General features: G+C 46.8%; 1 protein-coding gene and 1 long non-coding RNA gene across 14 annotated transcripts in view; one reads left to right on the top strand and one right to left on the bottom strand.

The window, feature by feature from the left end:
* Nucleotides 1–21,175, bottom strand: part of LOC148145331 (uncharacterized) — a 205,874-nt gene that overhangs the window by 54,227 nt on the left and 130,472 nt on the right. The gene's annotated exons all lie outside the window — the stretch shown is intronic.
* The window catches only part of LOC122562210 (inward rectifier potassium channel 16-like), a 137,203-nt gene that overhangs the window by 4,150 nt on the left and 111,878 nt on the right, over nt 1–21,175 (top strand). The gene's annotated exons all lie outside the window — the stretch shown is intronic.

The following is a 21,175-nucleotide window of genomic DNA, read 5'->3' as shown; positions in this document are numbered from 1 at the left end:
AACCGACATTTAGTTTCTGAAATGCACATCCAAAACTTAAAGGGTAGCATGTTTATTATTTATGGTTTGAATCTGGGCAGAAACAACTTTTAAACGAATCACTGAACAGTGTCCTGAAAATCAAATGTCATCTTTTGGGATTCCTGATGAAGGGCTTTTGTCTGAAACATCGATTTTCCTGCTCCTTGGATGCTGCCTGATGCCTTGTGCTTTTCCAGCACCACTCTAATCTTGATTCTAATCTCCAGCATCTGCAGTACCCACTTTCGCCTGTAAACACCAGAAGCCCGTTTATAGCCATGCAATGTATTGTTCCCTTCAAAACTCTTTTCCCCTCTTATGCACCTCTTTGGGATAGAAGATGACAATTTGATAGGTTCTGAGATGAATGATAAGCCCATTGTGGGATCTACAGACTGCCATATGTGGGGAAGGTGGTGCTAGAAGGGTTGGTTAGATGAGTTCTTTCTCAGTTTTTGCACTGCCTCTGAAATCTTACCTTCACCTGAAGCGCTCCCCCGTTTGTTCCAACCCTTTTCAAATGAGATTTCTCCATTTTGATCAGTCACCAACATGGGGATCCTATGAATCGGTAGAGATGTTTGACCTCCTCAGGATGCTTTGAAGACATCCCAAAACATTTCTGCTGTTTTCCTGGGACCAAGTTACAAGTATAACAGTTGCTTCAAGAGTCTGGTGTCATGAATATGAACATATAACATGTCCCACCTACTGGAACTGGATTGAAGTAATTAACGACTGGTGGGCAAGTTGCGATGGTGGGAAATTATGCTGCTGAGAATCCTAAAAGGTAGGTGTTATTTTCTATAAGACAATAAGATGTAAGAGCAAGACAAGGTCATTCATCCCATCAAGTCTGCTCTGAGACTCAATGAGATCGTGACTGATCTGATAATCCTTAATTCCACTTTCTTCTTTTGACCTCATAACCCTTGATTCCCTTACTGATTAAAAATTGATCTATCTCAGTCTTAAATCGTTGAAACCACCTCAACAACACTCTGCATTAAAGAACTCTCAGACTCACCACCATCAGAGTAGAAATTCCTCCTCCTCTCTGTGTAAAATTGGTCACTCCTTATTCTGAGATAATGCCATCATAGAATCCCTACAGTGTGGAAACAGGCCCTTCAGCCCAACAAGTCCACACCGATCCTTTGGAGTATCCCACTCAAACCCATTTCCCTATCTTATTACTCCACATTTACCCCTGATGAATGCACCTAACCTATGCATCCCTGATCACCACGGACACGGCCAATCCACTCTAATCTGCACAACTTTGGACTGTGGGAGGAAACCAGAGCACCCAGAGAAAACCTATACAGACACAGGGAGAATACGCAAACTCCACACAGACAGTTTCCTGAGGCTGGAATCAAACCTGGGTCCCCGGTGCAGCAGTGCTGACCACTGAGCCACCGTACCACCCAGCATTCTTGACTTTCCTACAAGGGAAAACCTTTCCACCTCAGCCCTGTGAAGTTCTCTAAGAATGTTGTATGTTTCAATAAGCTCACCTCTCATTTCTCTTGTACTTTGATGTGTCTACTGTAGGGTGTCCAAGCCTCTCAAGCATAGGGTATCCCTCTGAAATGGGATAACCAACCAATTGCAATTTTAAAATAAGGAAAAACACTCAGCACAGGGACTTAAGAAATGTTGATTGTTCATTTCATATTTGTGGAAGGCTCCTATTTCATTCTGAAATACTTGACGATAAGTAGCTGGGAATCTGTGGCCCATTCCCTGAAATGAATATCGATTTCAAATAAAACATCACAAGTTTAAAAGTGACTGGCCATGAGTCTTAGGGAGTGGTACTATGGTTTTAGATTTGTTGCAATATTAATATTTCAAAACCAAATAAACAAATTTAATTCTGCGGCAAAGATGCTGTTCACTTACGTGGAACCAATGAGAGTGAACCATCTAGAAGGGTAAAGGTTAAAACAGCAGCAACTGCAGGTTATGTTAAAAATTAACTACCTAAACAGCTACATTTACGTGAATGGTATTAGGAATATTTAGAGAAGCTTGTTTTAGGAGGAAAAAACTTGTAATGAGACCTCTCCACATGACCTATTCAAACAACTTAGTAAAACTGGCACTAAGTTTAAACACCAATCTTTCCTGAGAAGCATTTTTATTAACAGACTTAACATAGTTATAAAGTATAAGGAAAAATACTTCCCCATTTTACGATCATCTAATAAACAGAAGTTTCATCCACTATTAGAACACCAGGGAGCAAACCTGTGGCCTCGTTGTGTGTACATAATGTTACTGACTCCCTATACACAGCAATAACGTTGGCTTTATTCCCTAAACAAATCCATTCCCAAATTATTCAGGTTGATTATAGTTATAGAATGAATGATGTGATAAAGTTCATTACATTAATTACGATAATATGGCCAGAAACAATGAAACAAATAGATTGTGGATTTTTGATGGATATCAGGGGATAGAAAAGTCAAGATTTGAGTTCATTGAGTTCAAGAAAGATTTGGAAGCAAGAGGCCATTCAGCTCCTTAAATGGGAGGTAAGGGAGAAAAGATAGTGTCAATATGTGGAAAAATAAGGCTATCTTATAGATAATATTACTGTTTCATTTATGTTCCATTAATTTGGCTTTGTTTTATGTTGTAATTTTCCTTTGTGTTTCAAACTCATGTAGTCAATTTCTTTAATCTCAAGACTGAAAAAGTGACAAGCCACTCACAAACTGCCCTCTGGGCTTTGTCTGTATCTGACTATCTCCTCTCCGTGTTTGGTCTGTACCTGACTATCTGCTCTCTGGGCTCTGTCTGTATCTGACTATCTGCTCTCTGGGCTTGGTCTGTATTTGACTATCTGCTTTCTGGGCTCTGTCTGCAGCTGACCACCTCTCTCTGTGCTTGGTCTGTACCTGACTATCTGCTTTCTGGGCTCTGTCTGCAGCTGACCACTTCCTCTCTGTGCTGGGTCTGTATCTGACTATCTGCTTTCTGGGCTCTGTCTGTATCTGACCACCTCTCTCTGTGCTTGGTCTGTACCTGACTATCTGCTCTCTGGGCTCAGTCTGTACCTGACTATCTGCTCTCTGGGCTCTGTTTGTATCTGACCACCTGCTCTCTGGGCTCTGTCTGTATCTGACTATTTATTCTCTGTGCTGGGTCTCTATCTGACTATCTGCTCTCTGGGCTGGGTCTGTATCTGACCACCTGCTCTCTGTGCTGGGTCTGTATCTGACCACCTGCTCTCTATCCTAGGTCCGTATCTGACTATCTGCTCTCTGTGCTAGGTCTGTATCTGACTATCTGCTCTCTGTGCTGTCTGTATCTGACCACCTGCTCTCTGGGCTGGGTCTGTATCTGACCACCTGCTCTCAGGGCTCTGTCTGTATCTGACTATCTGCTCTCTGGCTCTGTCTGTATCTGACCGTCTGCTCTCTGTGCTGGATCTGTATCTGACCGCCTGCTCTCTGTGCTGGATCTGTATCTGACTATTTATTCTCTGTGCTGGGTCTCTATCTGACTATCTGCTCTCTGGGCTGTCTGTATCTGACTACCTGCTCTCTGTGCTGGGTCTTATCTAACCACCTGCTCTCTGTGCTGGGTCTGTATCTGACCACCTGCTCTCTATCCTAGGTCCGTATCTGACTATCTGGTCTCTGTGCTGGGTCTCTATCTGACTATCTGCTCTCTGGGCTGTCTGTATCTGACTATCTGCTCTTGGCTGGGTCTGTATCTGACCACCTGCTCTCTGTGCTGGGTCTGTATCTGACCACCTGCTCTCTATCCTAGGTCCGTATCTGACTATCTGCTCTCTGTGCTAGGTCTGTATCTGACTATCTGCTCTCTGGGCTGTCTGTATCTGACTATCTGCTCTCTGTGCTGGGTCTGTATCTGACCACCTGCTCTCTATCCTAGGTCCGTATCTGACTATCTGCTCTCTGTGCTAGGTCTGTATCTGACTATCTGCTCTCTGGGCTGGGTCTGTATCTGACCACCTGCTCTCAGGGCTCTGTCTGTATCTGACTATCTGCTCTCTGGCTCTGTCTGTATCTGACCGCCTGCTCTCTGTGCTGGGTCTGTATCTGACTATTTATTCTCTGTGCTGGGTCTCTATCTGACTATCTGCTCTCTGGGCTGTCTGTATCTGACTATCTGCTCTCTGGGCTGGGTCTTATCTAACCACCTGCTCTCTGTGCTGGGTCTGTATCTGACCACCTGCTCTCTATCCTAGGTCCGTATCTGACTATCTGCTCTCTGTGCTAGGTCTGTATCTGACTATCTGCTCTCTGGGCTGTCTGTATCTGACCACCTGCTCTCTGGGCTGGGTCTGTATCTGACCACCTGCTCTCAGGGCTCTGTCTGTATCTGACTATCTGCTCTCTGGGCTGGGTCTGTATCTGACCACCCGCTCTCTGTGCTGGGTCTGTATCTGACCACCTGCTCTCTATCCTAGGTCCGTATCTGACTATCTGCTCTCTGTGTTGGGTCTCTATCTGACTATCTGCTCTCTGGGCTGTCTGTATCTGACTATCTGCTCTCTGGGCTGGGTCTGTATCTGACCACCTGCTCTCAGGGCTCTGTCTGTATCTGACTATCTGCTCTCAGGGCTCTGTCTGTATCTGACTATCTGCTCTCTGGGCTGTCTGTATCTGACTATCTGCTCTCTGTGCTGGGTCTGTATCTGATCACCTGCTCTCAGGGCTCTGTCTGTATCTGACTATCTGCTCTCTAGGCTGTCTGTATCTGACTATCTGCTCTCTGGGCTGTCTGTATCTGACTATCTGCTTTCTGGGCTGGGTCTGTATCTGACTATCTGCTCGCTGGGCTGTCTGTATCTGATTATCTGCTCTCTGGGCTGTCTGTATCTGACTATCTGCTCTCTGGGCTGTGCACAGGACACACCATCCGCACATCTCGGTTCTGTGCTGGGTCTGTTTGTACTTAGTACTGCATCTGGGTCTGACTGTCTGCTCTCTGTGTGGTGGTCAGTGTCTCTCTCTCTGCTGTCTGTGTGAGGGTCTGTGTCTCACTGCCTGCTCTCTGTGTGGGGTCACTTTCTCACTTTCTGCTCTCTGTGTGGGGTCACTTTCTCACTTTCTGCTCTCTGTGTGGGGGTCTGTGTCTCGCTCTCGGCTCTCTGAGTGGGGGTCAGTGTCTCCCTCTCTGCTCTCTGCATGAGGGTCTGTGTCTCACTTTCTGCTGTCTGTGTGGGGGTCTGTGTCTCACTGTGTGCTGTCTGTGTCAGGGTCAGTATCTCACAGTCTGCTCTCTGTGTGGAGGTCAGTGTCTCACTCTCTGTGCTCTGTGTCCCACCTTGTGCTGTCTGTGTCTCACTGTCTGCTGTTTGTGTGGGATCTGTGTCTCAATGTCTGCTCTCTGTGTGGGGGTCAGTGTCTCACTCTCTGCTCTCTGTGTGTGATCAGTGTCTCACTGTCTGCTCTCTGTGTGGTGGTCAGTTTCTCACTGTCTGCTCTCTCTATGGGGGTCTGTGTCTCACTCTCTGCCCTCTGTGTGGGATCAGGATCTTGCTCTCTGCTCTCTGTGCTGGGGGTCAGTGTCTCGCTCTCTGCTCTCTGTGTGTGATCAGTGTCTCACTGTCTGCTCTCTGTGTGGTGGTCAGTTTCTCACTGTCTGCTCTCTCTATGGGGGTCAGTGTCTCACTCTCTGTGCTCTGTGTGGGATCAGGATCTTGCTCTCTGCTCTCTGTGCTGGGGGTCAGTGTCTCGCTCTCAGCTCTCTGTGTGGGGGCCAGTGTCTTCCTCTCTGCTCTCTGCATGAGGGTCTGTGTCTCACTTTCTGCTGTCTGTGTGGGGGTCTGTGTCTCACTGTGTGCTGTCTTTGTGGGCGTCTGTGTCTCACTGTATGCTGTCTGTGTCGGGGTCAGTATCTCACAGTTTGCTCTCTGTGAGGTGGTCAGTGTTTATCTCTCTCTCTGCTCTCTGTGTGGAGGTCTGTTTCTCATTCTCAGCTCTCTTTGTGGGGCTCTGTGTCTCACTCTCTGCTCTCTGTATAGGGGCCAGTGTCTCGCTCTCGGCTCCCTGTGTGGTGGTCAGTGTCTCAATGTTTGCTCCCTGTGTGGTGGTCAGTTTCTCACTGTCTGCTCTGTGGGTGGGGGCCAGTATCTCACTGTCTGCTGTCTGTGTGGGATCTGTGTCTCAATGTCTGCTCTCTGTGTGGGGGTCAGTGTCCCACCTTGTGCTGTCTGTGTGGAGGTCAGTGTCTCACTTTCTGCTGTCAGTGTGGGGGTCAGTGTCTCACTGTCTGCTGTCTGTGTGGGGGTCAGTGTCTCATTGTCTGCTCTCTGTGTGGTGGTCAGTGTCTCACTGTCTGCTCTGTATGGGGGTCAGTGTCTCATTGTCTGCTGTCTGTGTGGGGGTCAGTGTCTCACTGTCTGCTCTGTATGGGGGTCAGTGTCTCACTGTCTGCTGTCTGTGTGGGGGTCAGTGTCTCACTGTCTGCTCTGTATGGGGGTCAGTGTCTCACTGTCTGCTCTGTATGGGGGTCAGTGTCTCACTGTCTGCTCTCTGTGTGGGGGTCAGTGTCTCATTGTCTGTTGTCTGTGTGGGGGTCAGTGTCTCACTGTCTGCTCTGTATGGGGGTCAGTGTCTCACTCTCTGCTCTCTGTGTGGGGGTCAGTGTCTCACTCTCTGTGCTCTGTGTGGTGGTCAGTGTCCCACCTTGTGCTGTCTGTGTGGGGGTCAGTGCCTCACTGTCTGCTGTTTGTGTGGGATCTGTGTCTCACTGTCTGCTCTCTGTGTAGGGGTCATTGTCTCGCTTTTGGCTCCCTGTATGGTAGTCAGTATCTCACAGTCTGCTCTCTATGTGGGGTCAGTGTCTCACACTCTGGTCTGTGTGTGGGGTCAGTATCTCACTGTCTGCTCTGTGTGTGGGGGTCAGTATCTCACTGTCTGATCTCTGTGTGGGTACCAGAGTCTCACTGTCTGCTGTCTGTGTGGGTACCAGAGTCTCACTGTCTGCTCTCTGTGTGGGGTCAGTGTCTCACTGCTCTCAGTGTGAGTGTCAGAGTCTCATTCTCTGCTCTCTGTGTGGGGTCTGTGTCTCACTGTCTGCTCTCTGTGGGTGTCAGAGTCTCACTCACTGCTTTCTGTGTGGGGGTCAGTGTCTCACTGCTTTCTGTGTGCGTGTCAGAGTTTCACTCTCTGCTGTCTGTGTGGTGGTCAGTGTCTCACTCTCTGTGCTCTGTGTAGTGGTCAGTGTCCCACCTTGTGCTCTCTGTGTGGGGGTCAGTGTCTTACTGTCTGATCTGTGTGGGGGTCAGTGTCTCACTGTCTGCTTTCCGTATGGGGGTCTGTGTCTCACAGTCTGCTCTCTGTGTGGGGGTCAGTGTCTCACTGTCTGCTTTCCGTATGGGGGTCAGTGTCTCACTGTCTGCTCTCCGTATGGGGGTATGTGTCTCACAGTCTGCTCTCTGTGTGGAGGTCAGTGTCTCACTCTCTGTGCTCTGTGTGGTGGTCAGTGTCCCACCTTGTACTGTCTGTGTGGGGGTCAGTTTCTCACTGTCTGCTGTCTGTGTGCGATCTGTGTCTCAATGTCTGCTCTCTGTGTGTGGTCAGTGTCTCACTGTCTGCTCTCTGTGTGGTGGTCAGTTTCTCACTGTCTGCTCTGTGTGGGGGTCAGTGTCTTACTGTCTGATCTGTGTGGGGGTCAGTGTCTCACTGTCTGCTTTCCGTATGGGGGTATGTGTCTCACAGTCTGCTCTCTGTGTGGAGGTCAGTGTCTCACTCTCTGTGCTCTGTGTGGTGATCAGTGTCCCACCTTGTGTTGTCTGTGTCTCACTGCTGTTTGTGTGGGATCTGTGTCTCAATGTCTGCTCTCTGTGTGGGGTTCAGTGTCTCACTCTCTGCTCTCTGTGTGTGGTCAGTGTCTCACTGTCTGCTCTCTCTAAGGGGGTCTGTGTCTCACTCTCTGCCCTCTGTGTGGGGTCAGGATCTCGCTCTCTGCTCTCTGTGCTGGGGGTCAGTGTCTCACTCTCTGCTCTCTGTGTGTGGTCAGTGTCTCACTGTCTGCTCTCTCTATGGGAGTCTGTGTCTCACTCTCTGCCCTCTGTGTGGGGTCAGGATCTCGCTCTCTGCTCTCTGTGCTGGGGGTCAGTGTCTCACTCTCTGCTCTCTGTGTGTGGTCAGTGTCTCACTGTCTGCTCTCTCTATGGGAGTCTGTGTCTCACTCTCTGCCCTCTGTGTGGGGTCAGGATCTCGCTCTCTGCTCTCTGTGCTGGGGGTCAGTGTCTCGCTCTCGGCTCTCTGTGTGGGGGTCAGTGTCTCCCTCTCTGCTCTCTGCATGAGGGTCTGTGTCTCACAGTCTGCCCTCTGTGTGGTGGTCAGTGTCTTACTGTCTGATCTGTGTGGGGGTCAGTGTCTCACTGTCTGCTCTCCGTATGGGGGTATGTGTCTCACAGTCTGCTCTCTGTGTGGAGGTCAGTGTCTCACTCTCTGTGCTCTGTGTGGTGATCAGTGTCCCACCTTGTGCTGTCTGTGTCTCACTGTCTGCTGTTTGTGTGGGATCTGTGTCTCAATGTCTGCTCTCTGTGTGGGGATCTGTGTCTCACTCTCTGCTCTCTGTGTGTGGTCAGTGACTCACTGTCTGCTCTCTGTGTGGTGGTCAGTTTCTCACTGTCTGCTCTCTCTATGGGGATCTGTGTCTCACTCTCTGCCCTCTGTGTGGGGTCAGGATCTCGCACTCTGCTCTCTGGGCTGGGTCTGTATCTGACCACCTGCTCTCTGGGCTGGGTCTTTATCTGACCACCTGCTCTCTGGGCTGAGTCTATATCTGACTATCTGCTCTCTGGGCTGTCTGTATCTGACTATCTGATCTCTGGGCTGTGCACAGGACACACAATCCTCACATCTAGGTTCTGTGCTGGTCTGTTTTTACTTAGTACTGCATCTGGGTCTGACTGTCTGCTCTCTGTGTGGTGGTCAGTGTCTCACTCTCTGCTTTCTGTGTATGTGTCTGTGTCTCACTCTCTGCTGTCGGTGTGAGGGTCTGTGTCTCACTGCCTGCTGTCTGTGTGGGGGTCAATGTCTCGCTCTCTGTGAGGGGGTCAGTGTCTCACTCATTGTTCTCTGTGAGGGGGTCAGTGTCTCACTCTCTGCTCTCTATGTGGGGTCAATGTCTCACTCTCTACTCTATGTGTGGGGTCAGTGTCTCACTCTATGCTCTCTGTGTGGGGGGGTCAGTGTCTCACTCTCTGCTCTCTGTGTGGGGTCAGTGTCTCACTCTCTGCTGTCTGTGTGGGGTCAGTGTCTCACTGGTTGCTCTTTGTGTGCAGTCAGTGTCTCACTGTCTGCTCTCTGTGTGGGTCTTAGTGTCTCATTCTCTGCTGTCTGTGTGGGGGTCAGTGTCTCACTGTCTGCTCTCTGCGTGGGGCCAGTGTCTCACTGTCTGCTCTCTGTGTGGGTCTTAGTGTCTTTTCTCTGCTGTCTGTGTGGGGCTCATTGTCTCACTGTCTGCTCTGTGTGTGTGTCATTTAGATCATTGTCTGCTCTGTGTGTGGGGGTCAGTGTCTCATTGTATGCTCTCTGTGTGGGGGTCAGTTTCTCACTGCTCTCTGTGTGGGTGTCAGAGTCTCACTCTCTACTGTCTGTGTGGGGGTCAGTGTCTCACTCTCTGCTCTCTGTGTGGGGGTCAGTGTCTCACTGTCTTCTCTCTGTTTGGGGGTCTGTGTCTCACTGTCTGCTCTTTGTGTGGTGTCAGTATCTCTCTGTCTTCTGTCTGTGTGGGGGTCAATGTCTCACTGTCTACCCTTTGTGTGGGGTCAGCATCTCACTGTCGTCTGTCTGTGTGGGGGTCTGTGTCTCACTCTCTGCTCTTTGAGTGGTGGTCAGTATCTCACTGTCTGCTCTCTGTGTGGGGTCAATGTCTCACTGTCTGCTGTCTGTGTGTGGGGGGGAGTCTGTGTCTCACTCTCTGCTCTCTGTGTGATGGTCAGTTTCTCACTGTCTTCTCTCTGTGTGGGGTCAGTATCTCACTGTCCGCTCTGTGTGGGGGGGTCTGTGTCTCACTCTCTGCTCTCTGTGTAGTGGTCAGTGTCTCACTCTCTGCTGTCTGTATGATGGTCAGTTTCTCACTGTCTGATCTCTGTGTGGGGTCAGTATCTCACTGTCTTCTGTCTGTGTGGGGGTCAATGTCTCACTGTCTACCCTTTGTGTGGGGTCAGCATCTCACTGTCGTCTGTCTGTGTGGGGGTCTGTGTCTCACTCTCTGCTCTTTGAGTGGTGGTCAGTATCTCACTGTCTGCTCTCTGTGTGGGGTCAATGTCTCACTGTCTGCTGTCTGTGTGTGGGGGGGAGTCTGTGTCTCACTCGCTGCTCTCTGTGTGATGGTCAGTTTCTCACTGTCTTCTCTCTGTGTGGGGTCAGTATCTCACTGTCCGCTCTGTGTGGGGGGGTCTGTGTCTCACTCTCTGCTCTCTGTGTAGTGGTCAGTGTCTCACTCTCTGCTGTCTGTATGATGGTCAGTTTCTCACTGTCTGATCTCTGTGTGGGGTCAGTATCTCACTGTCTTCTGTCTGTGTGGGGGTCAGTGTCTCTCTGTGTGGGGCTCATTGTCTCACTCTCTGCTCTCTGTGTGTGTCCAGTAGATCATTGTCTGCTCTTTGTGTGGGGGTCAGTGTTTCACTGTCTGCTCTCTCTGTGGGGGTCAGTTTCTCACTCTCTGCTCTCTGTGTGGGGGTCAGTGTCTCACTGTCTGCTCTCTGTGTGGGGGTCAGTGTCTCACTGTCGGCTCTCTGTATGGGGGTCTGTGTCTCACTCTCTGCTCTCTGTATGGGGGTCTGTGTCTCACTCTCTGCTCTCTGTATTGGGGTTTGTGTCTCACTGTCTGCTCTCTGTATGGGGGTCTGTGTCTCACTGTCTGCTCTCTGTGTGGGGGTCAGTGTCCCACTTTGTGCTGTCTGTGTGGGGGTTAGTGTCTCACTGTCTGCAGTCTGTGTGGGATCTGTGTCTCAATGTCTGCTCTCTGTGTGGGAGGGTCAGTGTCTCACTCTCTGTTCTCTGTGTGGGGTCAGTATCTCACTGTCTGCTCTGTGTGGGTGGGTCAGTGTCTCACTGCCTGCTCTCTGTGTGGGTCTTAGTGTCTCATTCTCTGCTCTCTGTGTGGCGCCAGTGTCTCACTGACTGCTCTTTGTGTGGGTCTTAGTGTCTCATTCTCTGCTCTCCATGTGGGGTCAGTGTCTCACTCTCTGCTCTCTGTGTGATGGTCAGTTTCTCACTGATCTCTGTGTGGGGTCAGTATCTCACTCTCTGTTCTCTGTGTGGGGGTCAGAGTGTCACTCTCTGCTCTCTGTGTGGTGGTCAGTGTCTCACTCTCTGCTCTCTGTGTGGGATCTGTGTCTCAATTTCTGCTCTCTGTGTGTGGTCAGTGTCCCACTGTCTGCTGTCTGTGTGGGATCTGTGTCTCAATGTCTGCTCTCTGTGTGGGGGTCAGTGTCCCACCTTGTGCTGTCTGTGTGGAGGTCAGTGTCTCACTCTCTGTTCTCTGTGTGGGGTCAGTATCTCACTGTCTGCTCTGTGTGGGTGGGTCAGTGTCTCACTGTCTGCTCTCTGTGTGGGTCTTAGTGTCTCATTCTCTGCTCTCTGTGTGGGGTCAGTGTCTCACTATCTGATCTCTGTGTGGGGTCAGTGTCTCACTGTCTGCTGTCTGTGTGGGGCCAGTGTCTCACTGCTCTGTGTGTGGCGGTCAGTGTCTCTGTCTGCTCTCTATGTGGTGGTCAGTGTCTCACTGTTTGCTGTCTGTGTGGGGTCAGTGTCTCACTGTCTGCTCCCTGTGTGGTGGTCAGTGTCTCACTGTTTGCTGTCTGTGTGGGGCCAGTGTCTCACTGTCTGCTGTCTGTGTGGGGCCAGTGTCTCACTGTCTGCTGTCTGTGTGGGATTTGTGTCTCAATGTCTCTTCTCTGTGTGGGGTTCAGTGTCTCACTGTCTGCTGTCTGTGTGGGATCTGTGTCTCAATGTCTGCTCTCTGTGTGGGGTTCAGTATCTCACTGTCTGCTGTCAGTGTGGGGCCTGTGTCTCACTGTCTGCTGTCTGTGTGGGGTCTGTGTCTCAATGTCTGCTCTCTGTGTGGGGTTCAGTGTCTCACTGTCTGCTGTCTGTGTGGGGCCTGTGTCTCACTGTCTGCTGTCTGTGTGGGGTCTGTGTCTCTGCTCTCTGTGTGTGGGGGTTCAGTGTCTCACTGTGTGGGGTCAGTGTCTCACTGTCTGCTCCTTGTATGGGATCAGTGTCTCAGTGTCTGCTCTCAGTGCTGAGTCTGTCTCACTGTCTGCTCTCTATGGGATCAGTGTCTCAGTGTCTGCTCTCAGTGCTGAGTCTGTCTCAATGTCTGCTCTCTATGGGATCAGTGTCTCAGTGTCTGCTCTCAGTGCTGAGTCTGTCTCACTGTCTGCTCTCTATGGGATCAGTGTCTCAGTGTCTGCTCTCAGTGCTGAGTCTGTCTCACTGTCTGCTCTTTGTATGGGATCAGTGTCTGACTGTCTGCTCCCTGGGCTCTTTTCCTGCATAGTTTCCATTTGCTATATTTTTCCAGTTATTAACTGTATCTTTGCTCCTTTGCCTCTCAGTTGATTTCTCGAGTGGTCTCTTATTTCCAGTTTTTCTTGAACTCAATGAACCCAATCTTGACTCTGCTTTACACCCTATTGAAAGGAGCCTTATTGTCCTTTTATTTCTGGTCATATTCATGATATTAATATGATATACTTTATCATATCACCTGGAAACAAAATATTTTGGGATACGAAGAGAAAATTCTGGGATTGCTACTTAGATAGTATCTGTGAAAAGCAATGGAGTTAAATTTTCAGATCCCCAACCTTTCATTTGCTTTTCAAAGAATTTGGGGAATGGACTTGCGAGATATAAAGCTCATGGATTAACTCACTACAAATCCATACCACATTGCGCTCTGATTTTCTATTTCACTGTAAGTCGAATGCAATATCTAATTTATTTCTTTAGGCAACTTTTAATCAACTGCAAATATGCTGGATGAGCAAATTGCCATCAGCCAGATGACTGTTGTAAAAGCTATCACTCTAACTATATATGCCAGATTTAAGAGAAAGACCTTGGGCATTTGAGTGTATGGAATCTTGCATTGAGATAAAAGTGAAATGTGATATTGTACATTGAAGAAATTATAACAAAATATAAAGCATTGTAGATAAGGCTTTACACTTTTAACAGCCCATTTCAAATCCTGACAATAAGTGCATCACTTATTGAAATCCTGAGTTCCAAATTCTGAACACATTCTTTTATTGACAAAAAGAAGGTTGCTTCTCCCCTGTTAAATTAACTGTTTCACTTGGCTTCTGTCCGAAACTGTCATACATTGAATAGTTAAATTTGGCAGTGACATTTAAGATAGTAAAATTTGAGATTTGGAATTTAGGCTCCTTATTAAAGCCATAATGTTTCTATTATTTTTGTCAAAGTTGCTATTAGCATTGTAATGAAGTGTATTCCACATGAACACCAAGTCTCAGATTGGAGTTCCACTCAGTTAGTGTTACAACAGAGATGGGAACATCTGCAAAGTTGAACGCTGAAGGGTAAAGATGCCCTATTATCACTGTTGTCCCTGTTATTCCAGTTGCATAGAAAAGCCAAACAACAGGCCGTCATCCCTGCCTTTATTACCTCTGGATTTGGTGAGTCCAGCACACTGGCCTCTTAGTTTCTATCCTCCATAAGCTTAATTTGATTTGATTTATTGTAGTCACATGCAACTAAACACAGTGAAAAATTCTGTATTGCAAGCAATACAGGCTGGTCATAGCAAACAAGGACACACAGATCATAAGGTGCTTAGACAGACTAAGGCATACAAGGTTAAAGCTGCTCAGGAGGCGCACGAAGCAAGATCAACATTTTGGATGTAGGTTTGCTCGCTGAGCTCGAAGGTTCATTTCCAGACATTTCGTCACCCTACTAGGTAATATCTTCAGTGGGCCTCAGACGAAGCACTGCTGAAAATTCCTACTTTCTATTTATATGTTTGAGTTTCTTTGGGTCGTTGATGTCATTCACTGTGGTGATGTCATTTCCTATTTACCACCCCCTGAGAAAAAGATCAGGAAGTGACTTCACCACAGGAAATGACATCATCAACCCAAAGACACTCGAACATAGATAGAAAGCAGGAATTATCAGCAGTGCTTTGCCTGAGGCCCACTGAAGATGTTACCTACTAGGTGACAAAACATCTGGAAATGAACCTTCCAGCTCAGTGAGCTAACCTACATCCAAAACCTCACCCTGAGCTACAAATCTGCTCAAAACTCAATAAGATCAACATTAAGTTCAAAATTATTTTAAGTTAGGGAGGTCCATTCATTAATAAGGAGAAAGTGAGGACTGCAGATGCTGGAGATCAGAGCTAAAAATGTGTTGCTGGAAAAGCGCAGCAGGTCAGGCAGCATCCAAGGAACAGGAGAATCGATGTTTCGGGCATGAGCCCTTCTTCAGGAAGAAGCCCCTGCACTTTTCCAGCAACATGTTTTCAGATCAGTCTAATAAGAGTAGGGATGAAGCTGTTTATGAACCTGTTGGTGAAGGTATTCAAGCTTCTGTATCCATCTGAAACTCTACTGACCAATGAGAACTTACATCAGGTTGATTTCACTATCTCCTTTGTACTCTTTGGCCTACATTAAGAAATAACTAGTTAAGAAATATCTTATCCCTCAAAGTTGCCACCAAAGTTGATGGAGTTGCTAAGAAGGCATATGCTGTGTTGGCTTTCATTAGCAGGAGGATTGAGTTTAAGAGCCACAAGGTTTTGCTGCAGCTCTATAGAGCCCTGGTAAGACCACACATGAAATATTGTGTTCAGTTCTGGTCACCTCATTATAGGAAGGATGTGCAAGCTTTAGAGAGGGTGCAGAGGAGATTTACCAGGATGCTGCCTGGACTGGAGGGCATGTCTTATGAAGAAAGGTTGAGGGAGCTAGAGCTTTTCTCATTGGAGCAAAGAAGAATGAGAGGTGACTTGACAGAGGTGTACAAGATGATGAGAGGCATAGATAGAGTGGATAGCCAGAGACTGTTTCCCAGGGTGGAGATGGCTATCACAAAGGGGCATGATTTTAAGATGATTGGAGGAAGATTCAGGGGAGATGTCAGAGGCAGGTTCTTTCCACAGAGAGTGGTGTGTGGAATGCATAGCCAGCAGTGGAAGTAGAGTCAGAGATATTAGGGACATTTAAGCAACTCTTGGATGCACATGGATGATAGTAAAATGAAGGGTACATAGGTTAATTTGATCTTAGAGTAGGATAAAAGGCTGACACAACATCAAGGGCCGAAGAGCCTGTACTGTGCTGTACTGTTCGACGTTCTATGTTCTTTTATTTTCAAATCTTTCTTAGGGTTCACTCCTGGAGTCTTGCGATCCTCCAAAGATGTCTATGCATCCCCATTTCAGGCCTGTTTCACATCCCAGATCTTTAATAAATAGCACACCCACTAACTACGGAGCATTTAAGATCACAGTCGCTAATTACAGAGTTTCAGAGGGTTGAGATGCTGGGTGCATTTGAAAAGAAGAATAGGAATTTCTAAAATTGAGACATTTGCAGAACAGGGAATCAAGGCCAGTAACTGAGCAGATGCTGGTAGCTGAAGCTCTCGGGGTGGATGTTAATGGCCTCTTCTCTGGCAGTTTTGGTGGTGGGTTGTGGTTTTCAATAAGACAGGGGTAGCAGGTGGAAGACACCAACTCTACACTAATTCAATCATCACAGGAAGGGCCACAGACCGCCTTTCCACTCCACACCAATGGAGTACCCTAAGTGGGCAATTAATGCCCACATGAAGATCTTCCTCCACCTCTGCTGGTATCAAACGTATCGAGCAAACCCATGTGCATCAACTAGCAGCCTCCCAGGTAGGAGGACCTCATCCGAAGCCACTCATTGACCATTCACAGATAGAAGATCTTCAGTGTGAGTCACCCTCACTCCATTGCTGCTGACACTTTTCCCCTATCCCCCCCATGAATACCTCACCTCTCCAAACCTCGCCACCACTCAGCTGTGGTCTGGGATCCTATGGTGATCCTGTGCTTCAGGTGGATGTCATACTGACTGTAGTCACTGCCCATCCACTGGTGCTTTTGCTCAATTGCGTTGCCAGTCTCTGGTTGATAGCAGATCTTTGGTCAAGAGCGTGGTGCTGGAAAAGCACAGCTGGTCAGGCAGCATTCGAGGAGCAGGAGAATCCTGATGAAGAGCATATGCCTGAAACATCGATTCTCCTGCTCCTCAGATGCTACCTGACCTGCTGGGCTTTTCCAGCACCACACTCTTGACTCTGATCTCAGCATTTGCAGTGCTCACTTTCTCCCAGCAGCTCTTTGGTGCAGTATTGGTGGTAAGCAGTTCAAATATATAATTGATTTCTTTGCAGTACTTGACCTTTTCTCATGGCAATATTATATGTCCTAGACTGGACACAACAACGCAGCACCTTTCTGCGAAAACACGCATTTGTTGGAAAAACTTACACTTTTATCCTTTGTCTTGGTTGGGAAAACTATCTGCATCCCCATTGATCATACTCTTGTATCAATTTATCCCTTCTTTCTGACAATAATCCAAATAGACTGGGATCTTTTTCTGCTGTGTTCTTAACCCCGATTTTCCTGCCATAACCCTTCAACTCATTTCAAGCCTAGGGAATATATTTTTAAGGTGACATGAGGAAGATTTAAAAAAGAAATGGGGCAAATTTTTTTTACACAGAGTGTAGTTTGCATGTGGAATGAATGTCCATAGGGAGTGGTAGATGCGGGTAAGTTACAAAATTTAAGACATTTAGATAAGTACATGAATAAGAAAGTCTAGAGGGATATGGGCCATAGGTGAAACTAGTTCAGTTTGGGATTATGGTCAGCATGGACTAGTTGGACCGAAGGGTCTGTTTCCTTGGTGTATGACTCTATGACTATGGCTCAACATGTGGAATTGAATGCACCCATGCGCACATGTCACTGGATGGTGAGAAGGAGGAGGAAAGAGCTGTAGATCTGTCTCCTAAACATGAGGGCTGATGGTGAGGGTGAACTGCTGCTGAGAGGATTAGCAAGCAAGATTTAATATAGCTACCTGAAAATCTTGACAAGTTACCTTACATTTAGAATTGTGGATTATTTGGGACATGCAGCACTGTCTGCAAGACTGTTCGACTGATGGTGTGAGGAGACAAGGTGAAGAATAGGCCACCTACACTTCCTGCAGCTACAGTTTATTGAGGATTTATGTAATTTGCTGAATATGATCTTATTGAATATAGCAGTCAATATGTTCACAACATTTGTTCTTGTGGTATCTTTGATTTGGTGTGCTGAAGGGAGTATGGTGAAATAGTCAGTCACCAGAATGACTATGTCCTTAGACATCGACGATATCAATGGCAATCATGTATGATTGCTCAGAAGGAATCTCATGTGCAAGGAGATTTTGTTGCTGTCAAGGTTGACGAAATTGACAGGATTCACATGACTCCATTAGTTCATATGATACTTTCTGAAGACTTTGGGGCAGAATTAGGCCATTCGGCCCTTCGAGTCTGCTCCTCCATTCAATCATGGCTGCTGTGTTCTTAACCCCGATTTTCCTGCCATAACCCTTCAATCCGTTATCAATTAAAAATCTGTCTAATTCCTCCTTAAATTTGCCCACTGTCCCAGCATTCACTTGGTGGTAGCGAATTCCACAGATTCACAATCCTTTGGGAGAAGTAGTTTCTCCTCAACTCTGTTTTAAGTTTGCTACCCCTTATCTGAAGAGAATGACCTCTCACCTTAGAATGCCCCACAAGAGAAATCATGCGCTCCACGTTTATTTTATCCATATCTTTTATCATCTTGAATACATTGATTGAAGAGGTGTCATGAGGATTATGAGGCATTGGCAAATACCAAATGCTAATGGGTGTGGACAAGGGCTGTCTACAGCCTGTGACATGGACTGAGCCCTGGTTTAGTGCTGAGCATCATGGAGGCTCTTTGCAACCAGGGGATGTGCTGAGGTGCACAGGCCCCCACTCTGACTTCAATATTGGGAAGTCTCAACATTTAGCTTGCTTAGCATGTTCAGTAAGATAGAAATCTCAATATTAAAGAGGCACATTGTGGTGTCACAGAACATGGAACATCGAACAGTAGAGCACAGAAACAGGCTCTTCGGCCCACATTGTTGTGCTGAACATGGTGTCAAATGAAACTACTCCCTTCTGCCTGCCTTTAGTCCATATCCGTCCGTTCCTTGCATATTCATGTGCTTATCTAAAAATCCCTTAAATGCTCCTATTGTATCTGCCTCCACCACCATTCTTGTCAGTACATTATAGACTCCCACCACTCTCTATGTAAAAAAACTTGCCCCTCATGTCTCCTTTGAATGTTCCCCCCCTCACCTTAAATGTATGCCCCCTAGTATTAGACATTTCAATGCTGGGAGAAAGATTCTGACTGTCAACCCTATCTACGCATCACATAATTTATAGATTTCTATCAAGTCTTCTCTCAGCTTGTGTTGCTCAAGAGAAAACAATCTGAGTTTTTCGGGCCTCTCCTTATAGCTCATACCCTCTAATCTAAGCAGCATCCTGGTAAACCTCTTCTGCACCCTCTCCAAACCCTCCACATCCTTCCTGTAAAGTGGTGACCAAAATTGAATGCAATACTCTTACCAAAGTCTAATCAAGCTGCAACATGACATCCTAACTCTTGTATTCAATTCCCTGACCAATAAAGGCAAACATGCCATACGGCTTCTTTACCACCCAATCTCCTTGTGTGGTCACTTTCACGGAGGTATGGACTTGAACCTCAAGATTTCTCTGTACACCAATGTTGTTCAGGATCCTGTCATTAACTGGATGCTTTTCCTTAACATTTGATCTCCCAAAGTGCAACACCTCACATTTACCTGGATGAAACGCCATCTGTCATTTCTCTGCCCATATCTTCAAGTGATCTATATCCCATTGTATCCTTTGTCAACCTCCTACACTATCCACAACTTCATCCACCTTTGTATTGTCTGCAACTTACCAGCCCACCCATCTACATTTTCAACTCTGTCATTTATTTATATCACAAACAGTAGAGCTCCCAGTACAGATCCCTGCAGGACACCATTTGTCACAGACCCCAGCCTAAAAAAACACAGCCAACACTACCCTCTGCCTTCTATGGGCAAGCTAATTCTGAACCCACATGACCAAGTCACCATGGATCCTATGCATCTTAATCTTCTGGATAAGTCTACACTGACAGAACTTGTCGAAAGCCTTACAAAAATCCATGTAGACAACATCCACTGCTTTACCCTCATCAACCACATTTGTCAACTCTTTGAAATTTTCAATCAAGTTCGTAAGACCTGACCTGCCCTGCACAAAGCTATGCTGACTGCCCCTAATTTGGGCAAGCTTTTCCAAATGTGCATAAATCCTATCCCTAAGAATTCTCTCCAGTAGCTTCCCAACCACCGAAGTGAGACTCACCAGTCGATAGTTTCCTGCATTATCCCTATTTCCTTTCTTGAAAAGAGGAACAACATTAGCTACTCACCAGTCCTCCAGGCCTCTCTATTGGCCAGTGAGGACACAAAGACTTTGGTCAAGGCCCCAGAAATCTCTTCTCATGCCTCTGTCATTAACCTAGGGTAGATACCATCAAGCCCTGGAGACTTATCTACCTAATCCTCTCCATGAGATCCAATACCACTTATTTCTTGATCTCAAAATGCCCTAGCATATTAGCATGCTCCACAATAATCTTACTATCCTCCATTTCCTTCTCCTGAGTGAATAACGATGCAAAGTACTCATTTAGGATCTCAGTCACACCCTCTACCTCCTAGCATAAGTTCCCTCCTTTATCCTTGAGTGGCCCAACCTTCACCCTAGTTATCTTCTTGCTTTGGATGTATGCATTCAATGCCTTGGGGGGACTCCCTGTAACTCTACTTACCAAGGTCATATCATGACCCCTTCTTGTTCTCCTAATTCACCTCTTGAGTACTTTCATGCTTTCTTTATATTTCTCACAGGCCCTGTCCAATTTTAACTTCCTAAATCTTGCATATGTTTCTTTTTCCCTTTTGACTAAATTCCCTTCATTACCCAAGAGTCCTTTACCTTGTTGGTCTTGAACTCTCATCAGCTGGACTTTAAACGATTCCCACACATCAAATATGGACTTGCCTGATAACAGCTCCTTTTAATTAACACTGCCTACCTTCTGACTAATACTGAATTTGCCTTCCCCAATTTAATGCCTTCCCACAAGGTTCTGACTTATCCTTATTCATTGCCATCTTAAAACTTAAGGAATTGTGATTTCTGTTTCCAAAATGCTCTCTCACTGAAAGGTCAGTCACTTGGCCATGCTCATTAGCCAATACAAGGTCCAATATGGCACCTTTTCCAGTTGGACTGTCCCCATACTGTTTCAAGAAACCCTCAATAAAGCGTTTAATTTTAAAAAAGACCCCCATGACTGGTAATTTGCTGCTACCGAGCGAGAAACTTGTCTTGCTGCTCATTAAAAACAAAAAAAGATGGCATGAGATGCTTTCAACTTGAAGATGGGCCTCATCAGATTTCTCACATGATTCTGCCACCTTTCTGGCCATAGCCCACATCATGCAGTTCTCTCTAAAATTCCATCAATGGAAACCATTACAAACTAGGATGTGTGATTCCCTGCCTGTCCAGTCAGACACTTGCTGTCACCTTGAAATGAAAATGTATCCATTTATTCCCTATTTAATTCCTTTGGAGGGGAAACATGGCATCACTTGATTCTTGGCAGTCCAGATGAGAAGTTCGATCAGTCCATCCATAGACAACACGCTAAGTAGTCTGATTCAATCTCTAATTAAATTCTATTACCATATCTTTACTTATTCAAAGGCCACAAAATTTACATCCTCTTGGAAAGAATTTGCTTTCACAGTACTTTTTATATAATGTCAGAACATCCCTAAGTGCTCTTTGGTCAATGAAGTACATTTTCAATGCAGTCCTTGACAAAGTATTGAGACACGTAACAAAGTTCTACAGCTTAGCTGACTGTAAGTATTGGTCACGATATCAGAACTCCCCTATTCTTTGCAAAAGTGTAA

The sequence above is a fragment of the Chiloscyllium plagiosum genome, unplaced genomic scaffold, assembly GCF_037043375.1.
Source record: "Chiloscyllium plagiosum isolate Xiang-an unplaced genomic scaffold, Cpla_swu_hap1 HiC_scaffold_25, whole genome shotgun sequence".
In the NCBI taxonomy this organism is placed as follows: Eukaryota; Metazoa; Chordata; class Chondrichthyes; order Orectolobiformes; family Hemiscylliidae; genus Chiloscyllium; species Chiloscyllium plagiosum.
This window is presented reverse-complemented; position numbering and strand designations above follow the sequence as displayed.